Source organism: Hibiscus syriacus, unplaced genomic scaffold (genome assembly GCF_006381635.1).
Source record: "Hibiscus syriacus cultivar Baekdansim isolate YM2019G1 unplaced genomic scaffold, ASM638163v2 tig00002793_pilon, whole genome shotgun sequence".
NCBI lineage: Eukaryota > Viridiplantae > Streptophyta > Magnoliopsida > Malvales > Malvaceae > Hibiscus > Hibiscus syriacus.
The window spans coordinates 768,577-787,685 of NW_024061944.1; the positions used below are offsets into that span (position 1 = coordinate 768,577).

At 38.2% G+C, this 19,109-nt stretch overlaps 1 pseudogene; it reads left to right on the forward strand.

The window, feature by feature from the left end:
• The first annotated feature begins 1,288 nt into the window (after window positions 1–1,288).
• On the forward strand, window positions 1,289–10,717 carry LOC120149411 (annotated as a pseudogene).
• Window positions 10,718–19,109: the final 8,392 nt, after the last annotated feature.

Below are 19,109 nucleotides of genomic sequence, written 5' to 3' on the forward strand. Positions count from 1 at the left end.
GAAACAGTCCCTTTCACATTAAATTATGTTCCATATAAATCGATTCAAAAGACACCATATGAGATATGAACTAGGAAGCATCCTAGTATGTCTTTTATGAAGATTTGGGTAAGTGTATATTTGTTGGATATCCTAAAGAACTAAGGATATTATTTCTTTAACCCTAACGAGAACAAAGTGTTTGTTGCTCGAACGGAAGTCTTTCTCGAAAGAGAATTTCTCTCAAAGAAAGGGAAGGGTAGAAATGTTGAAATTGGAGAAGTTCAAGAACAAAAAATCGATGAACCTGAGGTTGAGCATGTTTCACAAGTTGTTGAGGAACATTCAACATATTTATGAACAAAACCATTGCGAAGATCTACAAAAGAACACCATGTACCTGAGAGATATGGATTTCTCATTACCACACATGAAGACATTATTCTTACGGATCAAGATGAGCCTAGAACTTATCAAGAAGCAGTGTCAGAACCAGACTCTGAGAAATGGCTTGAGGCCATGAGATATAAGATAGATTCCATGTCAGTAAACCAAGTAAGGACTTTGGTTGAACCACCTCAAGGGCTCAAACCTATAGGATGTAAATGGGTTTTAAAGAAGAAAGCTAACATGGATGATAATGTACAAACATACAAGGGACTATTAGTTGCTAAAGGTTTTCGAAAAGTTCATGGTGTAGACTATGAAATTTTTTTTTCCTGTAGATATGTTTAAATCCATCCAGATTTTGATAGCAATAGTTGCATTCCATGATTATTAAATATGGAAAATAGACGTCAAAACCACTTTCCTTAATGGAAAACTCGAAGAGGATGTGTATATGACACAACCACAAGGTTTTTTCGCTCCAGGAAATGTTAGAAAGGTTTGCAAGCTACAAAGGCCTATTTATGAACTAAAGCAAGCTTCTCGAAGTTGGAATCTTCATTTTAATGATGCAAACAAAGAATTTGTTTTAATCAGAAATGAAGATGAACCTTGTGTTTATAAGAAGAATAGTGGGAGCATTATTTCTTTCCTAATCTTGTATGTAAATGACATACTCATCATAGGAAATGATATACCTACTTTACAGTCTGTTAAAACTTGGTTAAGTAGTTGCTTTTCTATGAAAGATTTGGGTGAAATAGCATACATCTTAGGAGTTAAGATCTATAGAGATAGATCTAGACGACTTCTAGGTTTGAGTCAAAGTACATATATAGACAAAGTGTTGCAAAGGTGTAGTATGGAAGAATCCAAGAAATGATTCTTGCCTATGAGACATGGTGTTTCTCTTTCGAATGAAATGTGTCCTTCAACCCCACAAGAGAGGGAACGAATGAGTAAGATTGCATATGATTTGATGTATCATATGCTTTGAGCATGACAAGTCGGTATCAAGGAAACCCTGGTGAAACCCACTGGGTTGCAGCTAAATATATCCTTCAGCTCACATAATTCAGAACTATGTTTTGTGCAATAGGCATCATTTAAACTTTCCTGGTGCTGCAAGGGTGAGAATGGTGATCAGCACAAACATGATGTCGTCTCTTTTGAAAAAGGGAATATTACGACTGCAGAACGCAGCAGTAAACAGGTATTACTTCCTCTATTGTATTAGAGAGCCTTGTTTGCTGCAATTTTCTTAGTATCTTCCCTTAAAATATAGCTTGGACACTGTTTGTTTATTGTGTGCCTTCTATCTATCATCTAAGATACCGCTATTTCTTTCCAGATTTCTCTGAAGTGGGAATCTGACCCACAGACCGTGCTTATTTTGACAAAACCGAATTCAGTTTCTGTTCGGATTCTTTGTGCACAAATGGTCAGGTGCGGATGTTGAGAATGTTAATTACTTTTACATGGTGTTATTCCGAATGTAAGTTTCATGCAAATTGCTTCAGGTTCTTTTGCCTTAACTGATCTCTGCAAAACTCTTCAAGACATTCAAAAGCATATTTTAATGTGCTTCACTTGCTTTAAATTTAATTCCCCTCCCCTCAAAAGAAAAAAAAAAGAACTCAGTTGGGCATTTAATCATTTTCTACATCCTGCTTTTTTGTCTGTAACTCTATATAAGTGACTTCTGAATATTTTATGAAAGGAAACTAAAAGATGATGAAGAATAATCAAAAAGAAATTTCATACACAAGTCATAATCGAATTTATTGCAACAGTATTTTCTTAGTATCACAGTTGTATACACGTTAGCCATTAAAATTCTTTGAGCAGTATTTTCTTAGTATATACGATTAGCCATTAAAATTAGTTCTTAATTAAGTCTAATACTAAAAGTGTTAATAAAGTATCAAATGTGCTAAACTTTTGTCCTTTTTTCATTATCCAATAGGAAGACACTCTTGTAAGGACCAAATTATAACTTTCTTTGGGTGGGGAATATGGGGGGTGGAAGGATATATTTTCACCAGTTTCAGTTCGACGAAAGGTAGTATATTAAGATTTCGAAAAGGCAACGTGAGGCAAAGGCCCCCGTAACGCCCCTGGTTGTATGGGTACCTCTGCTTGACAGCGCTGCCCTTTGATCACCCTGATCGGCTTTAATATGGTGTTTACATTGGCTGATGTTTAAGATAAAGTTTCCAATATGAGGGTATTGTAGTTATTAATTATATTCCGAGGACCCTTTAACTTTTTGGTCATTTTTAGTTCTCAAGCCTTGCATTAACTGCTTTGAATGTATGGTGTCTATCATCTTTATAGTCTTGCATGTCATTAATCTTCTATTGCATATCCCTTTACCCATCTCTTTCTAAGCCTTTCATCCAGATGGTTGAAAGAGAAGAAAAAGTTAAACATTTATGTTGAACCACGTGTGAGATCTGAACTTCTGACTGAGTCATCCGACTTCAACTATGTACAAACATGGGAAGATGGTATGTAGTTAGTCATTTTTCCTCACTGTCAAATTCCGCTTTTGAAAGTAGTATGCATACACTGATACTTAATTCGTCATGAATCAAATATCTTGGCTTATTGTTTCCTTGATGCTGTCTGTATGAAGCTTTTAAGTGTTGATGTTGAATTCTCTGTTTCTAGGTGGTTTCCATTTATTGCTTTCGCTTCAATACTCTGTCTCGCTACTTTGTGTTTGCAAACCTCAAGTATAGATAAGAAGATGAAATTTAAGAACACATAAAATTTGAGATTAAATATGGGATAAGGGACAGAAATTTCAAACATAACTAGAAAAGTTTTTGTTTGTGGAACTAAGAGCCTGTCCAATTTGACTTCCGTGTTTTGAAGGAAATCAGATCGAATTTGGTCCAAACACCTTTTGAACTGAATTTTATCAATCCCTATACAGCAGAATTTATCCGAATTATAGTCCTGTACAATAATTTTTATCACATCCACTGATAATCTCATGCTAGGTAAGTTTGTAATCGAACTAATTTCCGAAATATTTAATTAAACTGGTGGTTAAATACTTTTTGAAAAGTAAGCAAGACTTATTTATTTAATTTAGTGTTTGTTGGTATTTGTAGGCAATGGTTCTATTGTAGGAATTATAGAAATATATGACATGTTACCATCCCTTCAGTTAAGGGATTCTGTAAATATTTTGTTTTTTTACAATCCCTTATTTTAAGGGATCATATCTCCTAGGATTAATATATTTTCTAACTTAGAGTTTCCTAATTTAGAGATATATTTTGTATATATAAAGATGCAATATGTCCTAGTGAATTAATAAGAAAATACAGATAATTATTCTGATTTCTACATGGTATCAGATTAGGTTACGGTTTCTTTCCAACCTAGACCATGCCCGCGAATTCTTCTCCTACTCCGAAGATCACTTCAAATCCAGAAAATCTTTCTGGTTCTGATGCTCAATCAGATTCATCTAGTCTGACTATCACCTGCCATCGATTGAATGTCAATAACTTTCTTGAATGGTCCCAATCAATTAAGATTTTTCTCTTAGGAAGAGAAAGATTGGGCTACGTTACTGGTGAAATCAAGAAGCCTGTTGCGACTGACACTGTTTTTGCTAAGTGGATGCGTGATAATGGTCAGGTTATGACTTGGCTCCTTAATTCCATGACCCCGAGTATAAGCAGAAACTTTCTTCTGTACACTACAGTCGCTGAAATCTGGAATGCAGTCCGCGAAACCTACTCTAGCACTGACAACATTATTGAATTATATCATATTGAAGATCAGGCAGCCACCCTTAAGCAGGGAACCATGCCCATCACTCTCTACTACAATACCCTTATCGGCCTTTGGCAGCAATTAGATTTGTATGCACAACATGATTGGGCAGATCCAAGAGATGCTACTATTTACTAGCAAATTGTCACTCAATGAAGGCTTTTTCAATTTCTCCAAGGCTTAAACAAGGACCTGGACGAGGTTCGCGGTAGGGTCCTGGATATTTCTCCTCTTCCCTCCCTTCGAGAGGTTTTCTCTATTGTCAAGAAGGAAGAAAGTCGAAGGTGTGTGATGTTGCCTAATGAACCATATTCCCTTCCTGAAGGATCTGCCTTACTCACCCATCAATCATCTCCCACTTCCAAACGAGGGAGACCATGGTGTGATCATTGCAAAAAGATTGGTCACTCCAAGGAGAAGTGTTGGAATCTTCATGGTAAGCCTTAGGACAGGAAGTACAAGAACTCTTGCGATAATAAATCAAGTCTAGTCGCTGCAACATTTGTCACTAGCTTTTCCAAATAACATATTGCTAAACTTCAAAAACTGTTTGGAAAGTTTCAGGGGCCTTGTGAGGGTAATATGGTCATGAAAGAACCATAAGGTAACCCTTATGCTACAACTTTTTTCTCCTCCCAGTTGACTCCTAATTGAATCATCGATTCTGGTGCTACGGATCATATGACTGGTAACAAGGCTTTGTTTTACAATTTTTTCCCAACCTTTGGTAAAGCTGTCAAAACAGTTGATGGTTCCTTGTGCAAAATAGAAGGACATGATACTGTTGTTCTCAATGAACATATTGCACTTCAAAATGTTCTCTTTGTACCAAATCTGGCTTGCAATCTCGTTTCTGTAAGTAAACTTTCCAAGACTTGCACTGCTCTGTAATTTTTAATGATATTGATTGTACTTTGTAGGCACTGAACTCGAAGAAGATGATTGGTAAGGCCAGTTTGCAGAATGATCTCTACATCCTCCCTTTCTCTCCTAAAACCGAGATCTCCAAATCTTTCACCGCTTTAGGAAAAGTTGATATTGTTATGCTATGACACTTTTGTTTAGGCCATCCTAGTTTCCAATACCTTGCAAAATTGTTTCCTGCTTTATTCATTAATAAAAGGCCAAATTCTTTTTCTTGCAAAGTTTGCTCTCTTACCAAACATACTAAATCATCTTATTTTTCTTCTACATACAAGTCATCTCAACCTTTTGCTTTGATCCACAGTGATATTTGGGGTCCTTCTCGGGTGAAGAATGCTAATAATTGTAAGTGGTTTATCACTTTCATTGATGATCACAGTAGGATAACTTGGACTTATTTGCTGAAAGATAAATCTTAAACTGCTGGTTTTTTGCCTAATTTTATAACATGGTTCTCACTCAATTTGGGTCTAAAATTCAGCTCTTTAAATCTGATAATGGCACGAATTTTTTGCTAGGTCTTTAGGTATTTTTTAAGGGAAAAGGGCATAGTTCACCTTAGTTCTTGTGTTGGAACCCCTCAGCAAAACGGCATTACCGAAAGAAAAAATAAGCACCTCCTTGAAGTTACTCGTTCTCTTCTATTTACCACTAATGTTCCCAAATATTTGTGGGATAAGCCTTATTAACTGCCACATATTTAATCAACCGAATGCCTAGTAATGTTTTACAATTTCAAACACCTCAATCTATATTTTTGCAACATTTTCCCCATTTTAAACCTATCTCCCCCATTTTAAATCTTTGGTTGTATTATTTTAATCCAAAACATTGCTCATAATAAGTCCAAGTTAGATCCTAAGTCTTTAAAATGTGTATTGGTTGGGTATTTTTCACTTAAAAAGGGTTATAAATGCTATCATCCTCCTAAACGATTTTTACCACTATGAATGTAACATTTTATGAGCAGTATCCCTATTTCACTCAGGCTAAAATTCAGAGGGAGACATGGAGGGATTTTTAGCCACGTCAGGTATCTCCTCCTAATCTTCATTCTCAACCTTCAGAATTGCCACCATTTTTTCCTTTACCTACAGATTTGTCACCCGTGACTACTCCCAGTGATTCTCCTGTAATACCTATTACTAATTCACCCACACCTACTTTAAACACCTTCCTGAAAATACACCTACTCCCATTGAAAGTCTTCCAAAAACAACACCACCCAAACTGCTTCGTGTCTACACAAGGAAAAGAAAACATATCCCTGAGGCTGTTTTGCAATCTGATTCTTGTCGAGAGTTGGATTTGGGTTCAGCTACCGAAATGGAAGGAGAAATTAGTAAGTCCACTTCTCCTACTTTAGATGACTTCCCTATTGCTATTAGAAAAGGGGTTAGACAGTGCACCAAGCATCCTATTGGAAAATTTGCTGGTTATAATTCATTGATGCCTGATTTTCAAGCATTTACAGCAACCTTGGATAAAGAACAGGTTCCCACAAGCATAGCTGAAGCTATAAAGGATCCAAACTGGAGAAGGGTTGTTGAAGAGGAAATTTGTGCACTAGAGAAAAATGCTACTTGGACCATTACAAACCTTCCTCAAGGAAAAAAAATTATTAGCTGTAAGTGTATCTTTGTTGTAAAGTATAACTCCAATGGTAGTATCCAACGATACAAAGCTATACCCAGAGGCTTTACGCAAACATATGGGATAGATTTCACAGAAACTTTTCCACCTGTGGAAAAGCTTAACACTATTCGAGTACTCCTAATTTTGGTTGTAAATTGCGATTGGCAATTACACCAACTTGATGTAAAAAACACATTTCTTAATGGCAAGCCAGAGGAAGAAGTCTATATGAAATTGCCACTTGGCTTAAAGTTTGTTGAAGGTAGCAACAAGGTTTGCAAGATCAACAAGTCTCTATACGAGTTAAAACAATCACCCATAGCTTGGTTTGAGAGATTCACTAAAGTTATTCTTAAAAACGGTTACAAGAAGTCCCTCGCCGATCATACTCTTTTCATCAAGGTAACTTTTACAAATAAGAAAGTTATCCTAATTGTGTACGTGGATGACATAATTCTTACTAGATATGATGAGGAAGAGATTAGCAATTTGAGGAAGTTGTTAAATAGGGAATTCAAAACCAAGGACTTGGGAAATCTAAGGTATTTCCTAGGAATAGAGGTGGCAAGATCAAAATAAGGACTTGTGATCAACCAAAGAAAGTATGTACTTGATTTACTCAAAGAAACTGGTTTTCTTGGTTGTAAGCTGACTGATACACAAATGGAGGTAAACTTGATATTCAACAAAGAAGATGGGTCCTTAATAGACAGAGAGATTTCAAAGATTAGTTGGGAAACTAATTTAGTTATCCTTGACAAGGTCAGATATAACCTTTCCCGTAAATGTGATAAGTTAACATATGACTAATCCTACTGAAGAGCATATGGCAGCAACAAATAGAATTATCAAGTACTTGAAGAAAACTCCAGAACATGGCTTAATGTTTAAGAAGACACAAGACAAAACTTTTAAGATTTTTACAGACTCTAGTGGGGCCGGAGATCTCACTGAAAGAAAATCCACTAGTGACTACTGCATTTTTGTTTGGGGTAACCTTATAACTTGGAGAAGTAAGAAACAATTTGTCGTTTCAAGAAGTAGTGCTGAAGCTGAATTTAGAGCACTAGCATTGGGAATATGCGAAGGAATTTGACTACTTAAACTACTAAAAGAACTTGGCACTAATCAGGAGGATCACTTTGAAGTTTTGTGTAATAATCAATTTGCCATTCAGATTGCCAAGAACCCTGTTCAGCATGACCGAACAAAGCATGTTGAGATTGATAAACATTTTATTGTTGATCAAGTCAACAAAAAGCCAGCCACCCTTTCATACATTCCTTCAAAAGGACAGATTGCAAACATTCTTACTAAGGCTTTGCCAAAGCCTGTTTTCAATAAATTCCTATTCAAACTGGGATTATACAATGTATATCTCCAGCTTGAGGGGGAGTTTAGGAATTATAGAAATATATGAGTTGTTACCATGCTTTCAGTTAAAGGATTCTGTAAATATTCTATTTTTTTTACAATCCCTTATTTTAGGGGATCATATCTCCTAAGATTAGTATATTTCCTAACTTAGAGTTTTCTAATTTAGAGATATAATTTGTATATATAAAGATATAATATGTCATATTGAATTAATAAGAAAATACAGAGAATTACTTTGATTTCTACATCTATAATTTTTGAGTAGTAAATTGGTTTGATTTATTTTTCATGTAACTATCTTTTACTTCTAGCTTGTATTCTGATTTCTCATTTAAAAGTTTATTTTGCTGCTCTTTAGACCGGGAAATTTTGCTCCTGCACACGGAAGTTGATCTCATCATAACCCTTGGTGGTGATGGAACTGTTCTATGGGTAAGTTATTTCTGTTTGATCGAGCCCATATTTGAAAATGCATTAGTAAAAGTAAACTTAGTAAGTTTTCTAAAATGAATTTTGTTTCATTTTTATTAAGTTATTATTAGATATTTATTTAGTTTATGTATGGTTCTTTTTATGAAATTCAAATTTTGCCAATCTGAACATCAATTCTGAGTCCATCCGTAGATGATTTATGTCGGGTTCTATATGGACTCAGTTTCTTTAACATGACTGTAATTATTAGAATCGACATTATCACTGCAAGTAAATCCTGTGTCGTTTGAATTTCTTCTGATATAGTTATGTTGGTCGTTTTCTTATTTATTTTGGATTTCTTCTGAGTTCATGGTTAGCAATCATCACCTAATTGTTCTTTGCAGGCAGCATCAATGTTCAAAGGACCTGTTCCTCCGATCGTTCTGTTTTCTTTAGGGTCTTTAGGATTTATGACTCCGTTTCGTATCCTTCCAGTTCCATGAAGTATTTCTTGAACAAAGGATAAATGTTTAAAACTTTTTGTTTCTATTTTAACTGAGAATCCTTGTTAATTCTCATATTGGAATGAAAGGAAAATTCTTTGACTTGTGCTAGATAGTGAACATTTTAAAGAATCCCTTGATTCCGTCCTGAGGGGACCTGTAGGTATAAATAACATTACGGCACCGCTTATTGTGCCGTGTTATTAGAGATGCAGCTAAAAATGAGTATGAAACAGAAGAACCTAATCTTGTTCTGAACGAGGTTACAATAGACCGGGGAATATTATCGTACCTCACAAATTTGGAATGCTATTGCGACAATTCCTTCGTCACGTGCGTGCAAGGAGACGTTTTGATTTTGTCAACATCTGGTAGCACTGCATATTCATTGGCAGCTGGAGGATCAATGGTCCACCCACAGGTACATGCTGATAATCATAATTCCCCTTAAATCTGAAAATATCATGCTAATAATCATTTGGTGATATAACTGATAACACTCAGGGTGTGTTTGATTGGGGGAATGTGAGATTCACATGGGAATGGAATCCACATTCCCCCGTTTGGTTGGCCGGAATGTCATTCATGGGAATCTTACATTACTAATAGTAGATTTTTTGGGTATATTACCGGGAAGTCATTACCTCCATTTCTTTAGGTATTGTTGGATTCTCGACGTTTTGGACTAAAATGCCCTTAATTTTTTTCCTTTCAAAAATATCCTTATTCTGTCATATAATAATAAAAATTTACGAAGGTTAAATTACAAATTTATCCTTAAACTATTTTAGATTTACAAAAAAATCTATAATTAAAATTTTATATGAAGTTCAGAGGTTAAAATAAAATTTTACTCTTTCATTAAATCTTTTTATATTTTCAATTTTAAAAAAAATTATATAAATTTTATGAATTTAAATTTTTTTAAAGAAAATATATAAATATTTTTCAACTTGTTAAAAAAATAAATATATAATAAGGACAATTTGGTCAAATATAAATTCCAATAATCTTTTATTCATTTAACTAAATACGGTAATCTTACATTCCTGTTAAACCAACCAAACACAAAATACAACATTCCTAGTAATCCTCCTATTCACTGGTAATCTTTTATTCCCACTGATAATCTTACATTTCGTGAACTAAACGCATCGTCAGGATTTTGTTCAGAGGCCTTGTTTCATTACATAGTTTTAATGTCACATGGTTGTGTACAATACTACAATTTGCAGGTCCCTGGTATCTTGTTCACACCCATATGTCCACATTCATTATCCTTTCGACCCCTGATATTGCCGGAGCATGTAACGTAGCGTATAGTGGTGCCATTTAATAGCAGAAGCCCAGCTTGGGCATCATTTGATGGCAAGGATAGAAAACAGTTGGCTCCTGGGGATGCCCTTTTGTGCAGCATGGCACCATGGCCCGTGCCTACAGCATGTCAAGTTGATTCTACTAATGATTTCTTAAGCAGCATCCATGATGGCCTTCACTGGAACCTGAGGAAAACACAGTCGTTCGATGGCCCTCGGGAACTATAACTAAATTTCCCGGACTTAGTCTTACACATTTCTTGTTGAAAATCTTACTCGTATTATATATACATATTTTGGCTGTTATATGGGGCTGCAGGATTCAACATATTTAGCTGTCATATGTTTCAGGAGTTCTTGTAGGAAAGCAAAAGGCAAAGTTCGAAATATAAATTAACTAACACTTTCTAATCAAAAAATATTTTAATCAAGAACAAAACATTGAGAATTAAAATAATTTGTAAAGAAAATTGATTAAAGTGACTATGGGTTTTCATATTATTGGCTTTAAATTTCCATAGCAACATTTTCTATCATTTTAATACAGGAGGAGGAAAGTTCCTGACTTCAAAAGTCCAGGATTAGATGAATTTCGGAGGGCGATCGGAACACTCATTTTTTCCATACCCTTGCGTCAATGAGAAGGAATTGCAATCTAATTAGCTCTTTGGAAGTGAACGATACTGTTCTGGATGATTTTGTAAGCCTCAAACAAGCGATTCAATCTCACTTTCAAGAGGCGTTCAATTTTGATCAACTCTGGTTGTGCAACACATAATGATGCCGTCTAAGAAGTTGAATTCGGAGGAGGCCAGTATGTTGGAGTGCTAAATTCTCTGAACAGGAAATTTCTCAGGTATTAAGGAGTTCGGATGGGAACCGAGTCCGGGATTGGATGGCTTTAACTTCAATTTATTTAAAAAGTTTTGGCCGGATTTGAAGAGGGATATACTGTTGTTTCTATAACTCTGGGATTCTGGCAGATGGTCTTAATCACTCCTACATCGCCCTAATTCCAAAGAAGCCTAACTCGTTGTCTTTGGATGATTACAGGCCAATTAGTTTGGTTGGAGGAATGTATAAGCTGTTAGGTAAGGTGCCGACCAATCGTCTTAGAATTGTCTTGGGCTCGCTGATTGGAAGTTCTCAGTTTGCGTTCATTCCTGGATGGAAAATTCTAGACTGTTCGCTGATTGCTAATGAAGTGGTTGACTCGGCAGGGTGGAGTGGAAGATTGGGAGTGGTCTTTAAACAGCTTTCAAGAAAGCTTACAATTCGATGGACTGGGATTTTCTCATCCGGATTATGATGGAAATGGGATTTGGAGCTCGATTGTGTAATCGGATAAATAATTGTATATCGTCGGCTACTATTTCAGTTCTAGTAAACGGCTCCCCTTCTAACAAATTTCAATTGGCGAGGGGTCTAAGATAGGGGTGTCTGCTTTCACCGCTGCTGGTAGGCGAAGCCGCGAAGCATTAACTTGATGATTGAGAAGGCGACGAGGGTGGGTCTGTTCTCGGGATTTTTGGTGGGTCATGGTCCAAACGCTCTACGAGTTTTTGAACTTGCATCGGGCCTCAAGTTGAATTTAAAGAAATGCATGCTATTTGGGAATTAATACTTGCCACCAAGAAATCCACGTTTGGGTATCGAGAATCGAATGCATGGATGGAAAGTTGTCGTCTGATTATTTGGGACTTCCACTAAGGGCGAAACGCAATGCTCAAGCGCTCTGGCAGCCGGTGATTGATAAAGTAGAAAAGAGACTTGCAGGGTGGAAGTCAAATTCTCTGTCATTTTGGGGTAGAATTTCCTTGATTAATGCGGTTCTGACCAAACTCCGACCTATTTCCTATCGCTATTTAAAATGCTGAGTTCGGTATATAATAAACTAAACAGTACCTTCTCGAGAATTCTCTGGGGAGGTTCGCAAGATAAAAAAGGGATTCATTGGTTATGGTGGAAAGATGTTTGCCAGCCGATCGACTGGGGAGGCCTCGGCATCACCAATTTAATGCTTAAGAATAGGGGCCTGCTTGGGAAGTGGTGTTGGCGCTTTGGTACGGATGTTTCTTCCTCTTGGAAGCAAATCGTAACAGCCAAATACAATCTTAATCCGGGTGATATTATTCTCCCTAGTTCGAAGGCTAGAGGAGTGTCTTGGCTTTGGCGGGATATTCTAAATAACATTAACATGGAGAATGGAGAGCCGAAATTTAGAGATAACCTCAAAATTCAAGTCGGCGATAGGAAAAGAGTGAAATTTTGGCAAGATACTTGGATTGGTAAAGGACCGCTTATGCTAGCTGTCCCAAGAATGTTTGCGTTAGCTTTGAATAAAGAAGGGAGAGTTGTTAGGAAAATAAACCCAGTACAAGTAATTTCCCTATAACCAGATTAGTGAGAATGCAAAATAAAAGCGGAAAATAATACCCGAAAATTGATAACGGAGTTCAGCCAATTGTGCTTACGTCTCCGGGCTGCTGCAGATCTTTTACTAAGAGAGAAAATTTACAGGTGTTTACAAAACACTCACTACTCACAAGAAAGCTCTCTAGTATAGGAAGAAAGAAATGTTTTGGGATGATTTTGAAGCTAAATGGGTAAGGGTATTTATAGTAGAAACTTAGGGACTAATCTTTGAAAATACCCTAAAGTGCAATGACTAAAGTGAATTTACCCATTCCTATTTTCAACAAACATCTACCAAAATTTTACCAAACTTTGAAAAACATTTTTCAAAGAAACATTTACCAAACTTTGAAAAAACATTTTCCAAAGTTGGTTGCCAAACTTTGAAACTTTTAACAATCTCCCACTTGAAGACTGATTTTAATATGTCTTCACACCTCGATCAATGCAGCAGCATGTCTGGTCTTGTTATTCTAGCATGCCAACTGAAGCTGAACACAACTTCAGTTTGTCCGTAGTCACCGTCTTTGTCAACATGTCTGCCGGATTTTGAGCTCCACTAATCTTTTCAAGTTTCAAAATCCCATCTTCCAGAAGAGACCGGATAAAATGATATCTCAATTGTATGTGCTTTGTCCTGGAATGAAAAGACGGATTCTTTGCTAGATGGATAGCACTTTGACTGTCGCAATACAAGATATGTTTTCTTGTTTCTTGCCTAACTCTTCCAAGAAACTTTGGAGCCAAACCATCTCCTTGCTGGCTTCCGTAACAGCGACATATTCTACTTCAGTTGTGGAGAGAGCAACTATCTTCTGTAGTTGAGAAACCCAACTCACTGCAGTTCCTCCTAGAGTATAGACATACCCTGTAGTGCTCCTTCTGATGTCGACATTTCCGGCTAAGTCAGCATCTACATAGCCTGTCAGTATCATATCTCCACCTTTGAAACAAAATGCTTTGTTTGTGGTACCCCGAAGATATCTGAGGATCCATTTGACTGCTTCCCAGTGTACCTTGCCCGGATTATTCATGTACCTGCTAACAGCTCCCACTGCATGAGCAATATCTGGTCTGGTACAAACCATGGCATACATCAGACTTCCAATTGCTGAGGCATACGACACCTTCACCATGTGTGCACGTTCTTCCTCCGTCTTTGGTGATTGGTCTTTGGAGAGTCTGAAATGAACACCTAAAGGTGTACTTACTGGTTTAGCATCTTGCATGTTGAACCTGGAGAATACTTTGTTGATGTACTCAGCCTGTGATAACATCAAAGTCCCCGACTTTGTGTCTCTCTTGATCCTCATCCCAAGAATCTGCTTTGCAGCGCCCAGATCCTTCATAGCAAACTGCTTCGACAATTTTTGCTTCAAGTGTATAATCTCTTGCATGTCTGAGCCTGCAACGAGCATGTCATCAACGTACAATAATAAAATAATGAAGCTGTTGTCGAACCTCTTGATGTAGCAACAATGATCTGCTTGGCATCTGATAAAACCACTGCTACTCATGAAACTATCGAACTTCTTGTACCACTGTCTAGGAGCTTGTTTTAAACCATACAAGCTCTTCTTCAACCTGCATACCAGGTTTTTCTTGTCTGCCTCTATGAAGCCTTCTGGCTGCCTCATATAGATTTCTTCCTCCAAATCACCATGAAGGAAAGCTGTCTTACATCTAACTGCTCAAGATGTAAATTCTCTGCAACTACAATTTTCAACACCAGTCTGATTGTAGACAATTTTACGACTGGAGAGAAAATTTCATTGTAGTCAATACCTTCTTTTTGCTGAAAGTCTTTGACAACCAATCTTGCTTTGTAGCGTTTGCTCCCATCGTGCTCTTCTTTGATCCTGTAAATCCACTTGTTGTGGAGCGCTTTCTTGCCTGGTGGTAATTCAGCTAATTCCCATGTCTGATTTGACATAAGCGAGTCCATCTCATCTTTCATGGAAAACTCCCACTTGACTGAATCCTCCACTTGCATTGCTTCATCATAGCACTCTGGTTCACCATTGTCAGTCAGCAACAAGTAGTGTAAAGAAGGAGAATATCGTTGGGTTGGTTTAGGAATTCTGGAGGAGCGTCTCAGTTCTGGTGTGCCTGGTTCTTCTTGAACTGCTTCAGGATTGATCTGAACATCATTTCCAGAAATCTCCTCGAACTCAGCAAATTCCTTTGTTTCAGCTTCGGTATTACTTGATTCTGCGGTTGACCTATCTTTGTACATCACATTTTCATTGAAAATGACGTCTCTGCTTCTGATGATCTTTCGATTTTCGTAGTCCCAAAACCGGTAACCGAACTCATCACCACCGTAACCAACAAAGACGCATTTGTTGGACTTGGCATCAAGTTTACTTCTTTCAGCAGAGTTTATGTGTACATAAGAAATACAACCAAACACTCTTAAGTATGAAAGGTTTATTTCTTTCTTGCTCCAAGCTTCCTCTGGTATTCCGCCATCCAAAGGAACTGAGGGCCCACGGTTGATCAAGTAAGCTGCAGTGTTGATAGCTTCAGCCCATAGAAATTTGGGCAATCCGGCATGTATCCTCATGCTTCTGGCACGTTCATTCAGAGTTCTGTTCATGCGCTCTGCTACGCCATTCTGCTGCGGTGTTATGGGAACTGTTGTCTCCATCTTGATCCTATTGTTTGCGCAGAAATCTCTGAAACTACTGTCTCTGTACTCTCCTCCATTGTCAGACCTCAACCGCTTGACTTTCAAACCAGTCTCATTTTCCACCATGGCCTTCCATTCTCTGAAGGTATCAAAGACTTCTGATTTCTTCTTCAGAAAATAAACCCACACCTTCCTTGTTGAATCATCGATGAAGGTGACATAATATAGTGAGCCTGCAAGAGATGGAACAGGGGATGGTCCCCATACATCAGTATGAACCAATTCTAACCTTTCTGCCTTGGGAGTCTTGCCAATCTTTGTAAAACTGACTTTCTTTTGTTTTCCAAAGATGCAATCCTCGCATAGTCCGACATCTACATTCTTTAGATCCGGCAGCTTCCCTTTTGACAGAAGTATCTTCATTCCTTTCTCGCTCATATGGCCGAGCCTTTGGTGCCATAGGTTTGATTTTCCATCAGCATCTGCTACTGCAATGATATTCTCTAAATTGGAGGTTACATAGAGAGTACCGGTCTTCTTACCACGAGCAATGACGAGTGCTCCTTTGGTAATCTTCCATTCACAGCCTGAAAAAGTTGTACTATATCCTTCTCCATCAAGCTGCCCAACAGAAATCAGATTTCTTTTGAGGCCAGGAATATGTCTCACTCCTGTCAGCTTCCAAGTGGTCTGGTTTGGCAGCTTTAGTCGGATGTCTCCTTTTCCGACGATCTTCAAGGTTTCATCATCAGCTAGATGAACCTTCCCAAAATCACCACTGACATAGTTCTCCATGATTTCTCGGCATGGGGTGGAGTGAAAAGATGCCCCTGAATCCAAGATCCATGATTCAATCGGACTGTTGACGCTTAAAATCATGGCATCACATGTCTCCTCCGTCATGTTGGCAGATTCCTGTGCGCCGGTATTTTTCTTCGGTGCTCGGCAATCTCTTTTGAAGTGACCCTTCTTGCCGCAATTATAACAGGTAAAATCTTTATTTCCTGTTCTTGATTTGCCCCTTCTGGATTTTGATCTTCCACGATTTGAATTTCTTTCTGAAGTTCTCCCTCTAGACTCCGTGTGCAAGGCTGAGGAGGTTGATGCTTCACCCGATTCTCTTCGTCGAATTTCTTCACTCAATACCAGATCCCGAACATCATCGAATTTTAATTTGCTGTTTCCCGACGAACTGCTGACTGCTGTAACAGTAGCATTCCAACTATCTGGTAGAGATGATAAGAGAATTAAAGCTCGAACTTCATCATCGAAATCAATTTCCACTGAACTCAACTGGGTTGTGATTGTGTTGAGTTCATTTAGGTGTTGTGCCACCGATGCCCCTTCCGCCATCCGCAAATTGAATAATCGCCTCATCAAATGAACTTTGTTTGAGGCTGATGGCTTCTCATACATACTGGAGAGAGCCGCCATAAGACCCGCCGTGGTCTTTTCCTTTGCTATGTTAAAAGCAACATTGCGGGATAATGTCAGTCGGATAACTCCGAGGGCTTGTCTGTCGAGAAGAGCCCAATCTTCATCCTTCATGACCTCTGGTTGCTTTCCTGAGAGAGGTTGATATAGATTTTTCTAGTACAAAAAATCTTCAATCTGCATCTTCCAAAAGCCAAAGTCCGCACCGTCGAACTTTTCAATTTTCACCTTCCCTTCGTCTGCAGCCATCGCTCCCACTCGAATCTGGCTTCGTTTGGATCGTTTCTGACAATTCTTGCGAATCACCGTGTATTAGAACACCACCGTCGACAAACTCGTATCGCCGACCGAATTTCACTATTCACGAAATTTACTATTCACGTGAATAGTAATGAATAGTAACCTCACAGAAAATTTGACAAAATTCACAACCAAAAGCTCTGATACCAGTTGTTAGGAAAATAAACCCAGTACAAGTAATTTCCCTATAACCAGATTAGTGAGAATGCAAATTAAAAGCGGAAAAATAATACCCGAAAATTGATAACGGAGTTCAGCCAATTGTGCTTACGTCTCCGGGCTGCTGCAGATCTTTTACTAAGAGAGAAAATTTACAGGTGTTTACAAAACACTCACTACTCACAAGAAAGCTCTCTAGTATAGGAAGAAAGAAATGTTTTGGGATGATTTTGAAGCTAAATGGGTAAGGGTATTTATAGTAGAAACTTAGGGACTAATCTTTGAAAATACCCTAAAGTGCAATGACTAAAGTGAATTTACCCATTCCTATTTTCAACAAACATCTACCAAAATTTTACCAAACTTTGAAAAACATTTTTCAAAGAAACATTTACCAAACTTTGAAAAAACATTTTCCAAAGTTGGTTGCCAAACTTTGAAACTTTTAACAAGAGTGTCGGATTTCGGCACCAAATCCTGGTCTGGTTGGAGTTGGAATATCCAGCTTAGGAGGAACAATTTCGACTGGGAGAGAGATCAATGTGAATCTCTTTTCCGTCTGCTGCATGATTTTGAGAGCTTAGTCTCTGACTTGAATCGGCTAAAATGGCTAGGGTCTAAAGACGGGCAATACTCAGCAAAATCAGTAGCGTCTTTGCAGTTCTCAGAGGGCCTATCGGAGTTCGATCGGAGGGCGATAACTTGACAGGGGATTGCACCTTATAAGGTAGAGGCATTCGTCTGGCGAGTTCTCTATTGCCGTGTTCAGATCAGATCAGAACTCGTAAAACGTGGAGTAGTGGTGTCGTCGGACAATTGCTGCCCTTTGTGCATGGAATGTCAAGAATTGCTAACTCATTTATTTTTCTCTTGCATTGTTGCTTGGAAAGTTTGGGGAGCTTTCCTCGATCTTTGGGATGTTTCATCTGCCTTGCCTTCCGATCCTAAACTTTTCCTATTGGTTTGGAGAGAGCTCCTCCCTGTCAGTCTTAATTGCAGGATCGTTTAGGGCATTATTCCTTTAGCAGGTTTTTGGACCATATGGTTACACAGAAACAATTTGGTGTTTAATGAGAAGAATCTAGATGTGCGTTAGATGATGTTTACTGTCAAATTCCGGTTGGTTAGCTGGTTAATTGCAAAGTTCTCGGATGTCCCATTTAGGAAGGAGGATTTATTTGCAGACCTATCTCGTCCAACCAATGCATTACTTGGGAAGAAGTCGAAGCTACTGCTCCATTCTTGGTCTCTGCCCTCTGCGGGCACCCTTAAGTTTAATGTGGGTGGGGCTATGAGATCGGATGGTAGTGCTGGAGGAATTGGAGGTGCTCTCCGTGACAGTTTGGGTGAGCTGCTATTGTCTTACTCGATCTCTATTGGTAGTGGTTCCCCGTTGCAAGCGGAAGCTTTGGCGATTGAATATGCATTAAAGCCGTTTATGGCCTACACATAGGCTGCAAATAGAATCAGATTGTGCAATGTTGGTTAACTGGTTGCTGAATGCCTCCTCTGTCCCATCGGATCGGTCTTCCTTGCTACTCCCTATTGTGTCTCGTTTGGTCCAGGCTAATGTAGTTCTTAAATTCGCCCCTATAAGGTGTAACTCTCTGACTGAAAGGCGATTGGATATCGTTGATTCTAGGAGGCGTGAGGGTGTTGTGTGATTGGCTTCGCTGTTCCTTTTTGAGTATAGGATTGGGATGTTCTGGTGGGTGGGGGTAAAGTGCCTAAATGTGATTATAGAAGTGTTGAGGGCTAGAGCTTGAAGTTGGTTTATCTTTATTCTGTTTCATTTCTTGTTTCATAGTGTTATAAGTGTCTTGGGGTTTTCCAGTTTTA